The 8,295-nt window shown below is 41.9% G+C and overlaps 1 pseudogene across 1 annotated transcript; it reads left to right on the top strand.

Annotated features, from left to right (window-relative positions):
- The first annotated feature begins 6,202 nt into the window (after positions 1-6,202).
- On the top strand, positions 6,203-7,969 carry LOC311145061 (E3 ubiquitin-protein ligase TRIM35-like; annotated as a pseudogene). Its single transcript has one exon. The product of its transcript is annotated as an E3 ubiquitin-protein ligase TRIM35-like (transcript).
- Positions 7,970-8,295: the final 326 nt, after the last annotated feature.

Raw genomic sequence — 8,295 nt, 5'->3', positions numbered from 1 at the left:
TACGTCCAAGACAGCAGATAAAACAGACAGAAGACTAAAACAGTACATAAACAGTGGGATATAGTCCATTAGCTGTTGAGGGTGATTGTGGCTGTGGAGATGAAGTTTTCTTATAGATATGCCTATATGAACTATCCCAAACTGTGCCATAAGAAGCAAGTCCCCATCCTCTAGTCTGGTTGTACACACCCTGAGAGCTGAGGAGAGAGCTTGTTCAACTTCTTAATCTGCACTGCTTCTCCCCCTGCCGTCCTGCCCACGTAATCTGCTGTTGCTCCATTTTAAGCTGCAGTGTACCGAGGGTTTGGAGTTGGGACTACATGATGATGGGGACTGTCATATCACCCATCAATAGGAGCTGCCAGTGTGCCGCCCGGCAGGGCTTCTAATCCCTGGGGTAATCCTGGACTACAGAGAAATCATCCACACCAAGGCAGAGAGGACAAGGCCACAGCTGATAGACCGCCAGAGCAAGCCTCTTTTTCACACACACACTACCCTTATTGAGTCTGTCCAATAAGATGGGCTTTATGCATAAAGAATGCATCAGAAGAAAATGCTAACTATCACTTGAATACGTTTATACATCGATGCTTCTTGCACAACCCACAAACATACTGTATTTCAGTATTGTGGCTTTTGGGAAATATGTATGGATGTGTGTTGTGCATGCTTAATAAACAATTTTGTCTTTGAGCTGGTAAAACTCTCTAGTAAGATGACAGAAAACTAAACATGGAGATAGATTCGCTGTTGATTTGCTGACATTTCCTATTGAGTCCACTGGGCACAGACGTCAGTTCAATGTCTAGTTTTGATTTACATTTGAATTAGTTGTCAACTAACATGAATTCAAAAATAAACCAATTTATTTTGACCGATCTCATTGGATTTAGCTTAAAAGTTGGATGAATCAAATACAAAAAATCCAGAAAAATGTTTACGTTGATGACTTTCAAATCCAAATCAGTATGTTGATTCAACATTGGTTCAATGTCATCAAAAATATATATTTTTTGGTTGAATACATCGTTGATCCAACCAGTTTGTGCCCAGTGGGTTATTTTTTTATGTAATGGAACATTGTCTTGAAAAACAACTTGAGAAAATCATATATTTACTGTACGTTTTCTAAAATCGCTCAGTATATGTTTTAGCAGTAATATAAATGGATACATGGATAACTTAATTGAATTTAAATATACATGGTAATAAATACAAAAAACATACAAAGTAAACACAGCGGTTTATTTAGAACATATATGAAACATTAAACTGTACGCAGTGCAGATTTAAGGAATAAACATCTACAAATGTTGGGTCTTATATTCTGCTCTACTGAAACAACAGGCTCAGAATCAAAATAATGACAAAGCGAAAACAGGTTTTAGAAATGTTTGCAAATGTATAAAAAATATTAAACAGAAATACCTTATTTACATAAGTATTCAGACCCTTTGCTATTAGACATACAATTGAGGTCAGGTGCATCCTGTTTCCATTGATCATCCTTGAGATGTTTCTACAACTTGATTGGAGTCCACCTGTGGTAAATTCAATTGATTGGACATGATTTGGAAAGGCACACACCCGTCTATATAAGGTCCCGCAGTTGACAGTGCATGTCAGAGCAAAAACCAAGCTATGAGGTCGAAGGAATTGACCGTAGAGCTCCGAGACAGGATTGTGTCGAGGCACAGATCTGGGGAAGGGTACCAAAACATTTCTGCAGTATTGAAGGTCCCCAAGAACACAGTGACCTCCATCATTCTTAAATGGAAGAAGTTTGGAACCACCAAGACTCTTCCTAGAGGGGGGGAAGGGCCTTGGTCAGGGAGCTGACCAAGAACCCGATGGTCTCTCTGACAGAGCTCTAGAGTTCCTCTGTGGAGATGGGAGAACCTTCCAGAAGGACAACCATCTCTGCAGAACTCCACCAATCAGGCCTTTATGGTAGAGTGGCCAGACGGAAGCCACTCCTCAGTAAAAGGCACATGACCGCTCTCTTGGAGTTGCCAAAAGACACCTTAAGACTATCAGACCATGAGAAACATTCTCTGGTCTGATGTAATCAAGATTGAACTGTTTGGCCTGAATGCCAATCGTCACGTCTGGAGGAAACCTGGCACCATCCCTACGGTGAAGCATGGTGGTGGTGGCAGCATCATGCTGTGGGGATGCAGCGGCAGGGACTAGGAGACTAGTCAGGATTGAGGCAAAGATGAACGGAGCAAAGTACAGAGAGATCCTTGATGAAAACCTGCTCCAGAGCACTCAGGACCTCAGACTGGGGCAAAGATTCACCTTCCAACAGGACAACGACCCTAAGCACACAGCCAAGACAACGCAGGAGTGGCTTCGGGACAAGTCTCTGAATGTCCTTGAGTGGCCCAATCGGAGCCCAGACTTGAACCCGATCGAACATCTCTGTAGAGATTTGAAAATAGCTGCGTAGCAACACTCCCCATCCAACCTGACAGAGCTTGAGAAGATCTACAGAGAAGAATGGGAGAAACTCCCCAAATACAGGTGTGCCAAGCTTGTATCTGTAATCGCTGCTAAAGGTTAAGATGGGCAGTCTGAGATATGGCATCCCCACACCATAACACCTCCTCCTCCATGCTTTACGGTGGGAAATACACATGCGGAGATCATCCATTCACCCACACTGTGTGTCACAAAGCCACGGTGGTTGGAACGAAAAATCTCAAATTGGGACTCCAGAACAAAGGACAGATTTTCAACGGTCTAATGTCAATTGTTCGTGTTTCTTGGACCAAGCAAGTCTGCAACACCACTAAGCAAGGGGCACAACCAAGCAAGTGGCACCATGAAGACCAAGGAGCTCTCCAAACAGGTCAGGGACAAAGTTGTGGAGAAGTACAGATCAGTTGGGATATGAAAAAATATCTGAAACTTTGAACATCCCACAGAGCACCATTAAATCCATTATTAAAAAATTGAAAGAATATGGCACCACAACAAACCTGCCAAGAGAGGGCCGCCCACTTAAACTCACGGACCAAGCAAGAAGGGCATTAATCAGAGAGGCAACAAAGAGACCAAAGATACAGTTGGAAGTTTACATATACCTTAGCGAAATACATTTAAACTACGTTTTTCACAATTCCTGACATTTAATCCTAGTAAAAATTCCCTGTCTTAGGTCAGTTAGGATCACCACTTTATTTTAAGAATGTGAAATGTCAGAATAATAGTAGGGATAATTATTTATTTAAGCTTTTATTTATTTAATCACATTCCCAGTGGGTCAGAAGTTTACATACACTCAATTAGTATTTGGTAGCATTGCCTTTAAATTGTTTAACTTGGGTCAAACGTTTCGGATAGCCTTCCACAAGCTTCCCACAATAAGTTGGGTGAATTTTGGCCCATTCCTCATGACAGAGCTGGTGTAACTGAGTCAGGTTTGTAGGCCTCCTTGCTCGCACACGCTTTCTCAGTTCTGCCCACAAATGTTCTATAGGATTGAGGTCAGGGCTTTGTGATGGCCACTCCAATACCTTGACTTTGTTGTCCTTAAGCCATTTTGCCACAACTTTGGAAGTATGCTTGGGGTCATTGTCCATTTGGAAGACCCATTTGCGACCAAGCTTTAACTTCCTGACTGATGTCTTGAGATGTTGCTTCAATATATCCACATAATTTACCTTCCTCATGATGCCATCTATTTTGTGAAGTGCACCAGTCCCTCGTGCAGCAAAGCACCCCCACAGCATGATGCTGCCACCCCCGTGTTTCAAGGTTGGGATTGTGTTCTTCGGCTTGCAAGCAGCACCCTTTTTCCTCCAAACATAACGATGGTCATTATGGCCAAACAGTTCTATTTTTGTTTCATCAGACCAGAGGACATTTCTCCAAAAAGTACGATCTTTGTCCCCATGTGCAGTTGCAAACCGTACTCTGGCTTTTTTATGGCAGTTTTTGAGCAGTGGCTTCGTCCTTGCTGAGCGGCCTTTCAGGTTATGTCGATATAGGACTCGTTTTACTGTGGATATAGATACTTTTGTACCTGTTTCCTCCAGCATCTTCACAAGGTCCTTTGCTGTTGTTCTGGGATTGATTTGCACTTTTCGCACCAAAGTACGTTCATCTCTAGGTGACAGAACGCGTCTCCTTCCTCAGTGGTATGACGGCTGCATGGTCCCATGGTGTTTATACTTGCGTACTATTGTTTGTACAGATGAACGTGGTACCTTCAGGCATTTGGAAATTGCTCCCAAGGATGAACCAGACTTGTGGAGGTCTACCATTTTATTTCTGAGGTCTTGGCTATTTCTTTTGATTTTCCCATGATGTCAAGCAAAGAGGCACTGAGTTTGAAAGTAGGCCTTGAAATACATCCACAGGTACACCTCCAATTGACTCAAATGATGTCAAATAGCCTATCAGAAGCTTCTAAAGCCATGACATCATTTTCTGGAATTTTCCAAGCTGTTTAAAGGCACAGTCAACATAGTGTATGTAAACTTCTGACCCACTGGAATTGTGATACAGTGAATTATAAGTGAAATAATCTGTCTGTAAACAATTGTTGGAAAAATTACTTGTGTCATGCACAAAGTAGATGTCCTAACCGACTTACCAAAACTATAGTTTGTTAACAAGAAATGTGTGGAGGGGTTGAAAAACGAGTTTTAATGACTCCAACCTAAGTGTATGTAAACTTCTGACTTCAACTGTAACCATGAAGGAGCTGAAAAGCTCCACAGCGGAGATTGGAGTATCTGTCCATAGGACCACTTTAAGCCGTACACTCCACAGAGCTGGGCTTTACGGAAGAGTGGCCAGAAAAAAGCCATTGCTTAAAGAAAAAATAAGCAAACTCGTTTGGTGTTCGCCAAAAGGCATGTGGGAGACTCCCAAAACATATGGAAGAAGGTACTAAATACAGGGAAATTCTTGAGGGAAACCTGTTTCAGTCTTACAGAGATTTGAGACTGGGTCGTAGGTTCACCATCCTGCAGGACAATGACCCTAAGCATACTGCTAAAGCAACACTTGAATGGTTTAGGGGGAAACATTTAAATGTATTGGAATGGCCTAGTCAAAGCCCAGACCTCAATCCAATTGAGAATCTGTGGTATGACTTAAAGATTGCTGTACACCAGCGGAACCCATTCAACTTGAAGGAGCTGGAGCAGTTTTGCCTTGAAGAATGGTCAAAAATCCCAGTGGCTAGATGTGCCAAGCTTATAGAGACATACCCCAAGAGACTTGCAGCTGTAATTGCTGCAAAAGGTGGCTCTACAAAGTATTGACGTTGGGGGGGGGGGGGGGGGGGGTGAATAGTTATGCACGCTCAAGTTCTCTGTTTTTTTGTCTTATTTCTTGTTTGTTTCACAATAAAAAATATTTTGCATCTTCAAAGTGGTAGGAATGTTGTGTAAATCAAATGATACAAACCCCCAAAAAATCCACTTTAATTCCAGGTTGTAACGCAACAAAATAGGAAAAATTCCAAGGAGGGTGAATACTTTCGCAAGCCACTGTACATGATTCCATATGTGTTATTTCATAGTTTGATGTATTCACTATTATTCTACAATGTACAAAATAGTCAAACTAAAGAATAACCCTTGAATGAGTAGGTGGGTCCAAACTTTTGACTTGTACTGTATGTAAATGTGATTTTTCCGTTTTAATTTTTTATTAATTTGAAAAAAATTCTGCAACCTGTTTTTGCTTTGTCATTATTGGGTATTGTGTGTAGATTGATGAGGGAAAAAACAATTCAATCAATTTTAGAATCTGTCTGTAACCTAACAAAATGTGGAAAAAGTCAAGGGGTCTGAATACTACACAAAATTATTTATTTGTCAACATTCACCAATGTGTGCCCTGCTGATTGCAGCCCTGGCATGCCAATGCCCCACCCCTTATTTATCTGTCATTCAGAATGGGGAGGGAAACTGTACACCACTTTTATGTGACCTAGTTTCTCTAACCTCCACCCCTTGACTTGATATCAGAATACAGGAAGACAAGCTCATCTCTCTCAAGCGTCAGGTTTCATTTCCGGGGTTTACTCTCTCACTCCATCTGACACACAACACAAGACTGGGATTTAAATTTTCTGTAATAACAGATAGAAAATTGTAAACACCAATAACGGACTGTTAGAAGGGAAGGTTATTAAAAAGGCACGTAAATCATTCTGTAGTCCTGTATCTGCAGCTCGATGATGGCGACACCCATTCCCGTTCCTGAGCTGCTGCGGGCCATTTTGGAAGACCTAATCAATGAAGACCTTAAGATATTTCAGTGGTACCTGACTCAGGACGTACTGGATGCTTTTCCTCCCTTCCCTAAGAGCAAGCTGGAGAACACGGACAGGCAAGCCACTGTGGATAAGATGATCAAGACCTCCAGCCATCAGGGAGCTGTGAAGGTGTCACTAGAGATCCTGAGGAAGATGAACCACAACAATCTTGCTGAGAAACTACAGAGAGACAGCCAAACATCCTGTCCTATGTACCATGACATCCTCAGGGATCCTCTTATACTGTCATGCCGCCACACAGTCTGCACAGCCTGTATACATGAATGCTGGAACCAGAAAGGTTCTCTGGAATGCCCCGTGTGCAAGAAGAGGTTCTCAATGGATACAGCAAGGTCTGAGGTGCTCTGCAGTCTGCACAGTGAGAAATAGAAACTCTTCTGCCTGGAGGATAAAAAGCTAATCTGTGTGGTATGTCAGACTTCTAAAAAACATAAAAAACATAACTGTAGCCCCATAGATGAAGCTGCACAGGATCAGAAGGAAGAACTCCAGACTGCACTGAATTCCTTAAAGGAGAAGCTTGGGGTCGTTAGTAAAAATTAACCAAACCTGTGCTGAACACATCTTGAGCCAGGCCCAGCACACAGAGGGTCAAATTAAGGGTGAGTTTGAAAAGCTTCACCTGTTTCTACGAGAGAAAGAGGCAGCCATGATAGCTGAACTAAAGGAGGAAGAAGAGCAGAAGAGTCGAGTGATGAAAGAGAAGATTGAAGAGGTGAGCAGAGAGATATCATCACTTGCGAACACAATCACAGCCCTAGAGGAGGAGCTGAAAGCTGAAGACATCTCATTTCTGCAGAACTATGAGTCCACAATGGAAAGATCCAATGCTGGTCTCAGGAGTGCTGATTGACGTGGCCAAATACTTGGGCAACCTGCAATTTAGAGTCTGGGAGAAGATGCATGAGATTGTGAAATACACTCCTGTCATTCTGAACCCCAATACTTCCCAACCACATCTCATCCTGTCTGATGATTTGACCAGTGTGAGACACAGTGATGAAGACAGCATTGATGACAGTGATGAAACACTGCAGCTTCCTGACAACGCAGAGAGGTTTGATACCTTTAGAATGGTCCTGGGCTCCGAGGGCTTTAACTCAGGGACACAACTGGGACATTGAGGTTGGGAACAATACTCACTGGTCACTGGGTGTGATGACAGAGTCTGTCCAGAGGAAAGGAGAAGTACAGAATGGATACTGGCAATTCCGATTCACTGGTGGTAAATATGATACACATTCTCCATCAGGGTCAGAATCTCTCCATGCTGTGAGACAGAACCCTCTGAAGATCAGAGTGCAGCTGGACTGGGATGGAGGTAAGCTGTCATTCTCTGACCCTGATAATAAGACAGTTCTATACACATTCACACACACTTTCACTGAGAAAGTCTTTCCTTTTTGCCTTAATGGCTGTAAACTCCACCCTGTGAGGATCTTACCAGTGAAGGCCTGTGTGACAGTGGAAAAGCACAATGAGACCTTTTTACAGGACACAAGTGTCGGAGGCTTAACAGTGAACACCAACTATGGTCTTTATAGTGACTATGATTTATACAATGATAGTCATGAGGACTCTGATGAATCTGAGGACGAAGAAGATGAATATTCAGAACCCGAAGATAATTCTGAAGACGAAGAAGATGATTATGAATATAACTAAGATGACAAATATGATACAGTCTTGATCTCCAACAGTGGAACAGCAGTTAAGAGCCAATATCAATGTTTTTGTCTTAGTAAACTAAGTACAATATATGCAAGGTGTGGGAATGGATTTGGATGTTCTTATGAAGAAACTGAATGACTGTAGGTTCTTTTTTTATGTAACTGAATATTTTTTTTGAAAATCAACTGCATGGAACAATATCTTTACTATATTATTTTTTATATGACTCCAAATGTTTTAACAGTAATATCAATGGCTGAGAGTATTCCTTAATTTAGTCTCACTGTAATTGTTAATAAAAACATTGGTTTGGAAAAATA

The sequence above is a fragment of the Coregonus lavaretus genome, assembly GCF_964263955.1.
Source record: "Coregonus lavaretus genome assembly, chromosome: 17".
Classification (NCBI taxonomy): Eukaryota; Metazoa; Chordata; class Actinopteri; order Salmoniformes; family Salmonidae; genus Coregonus; species Coregonus lavaretus.
This window is presented reverse-complemented; position numbering and strand designations above follow the sequence as displayed.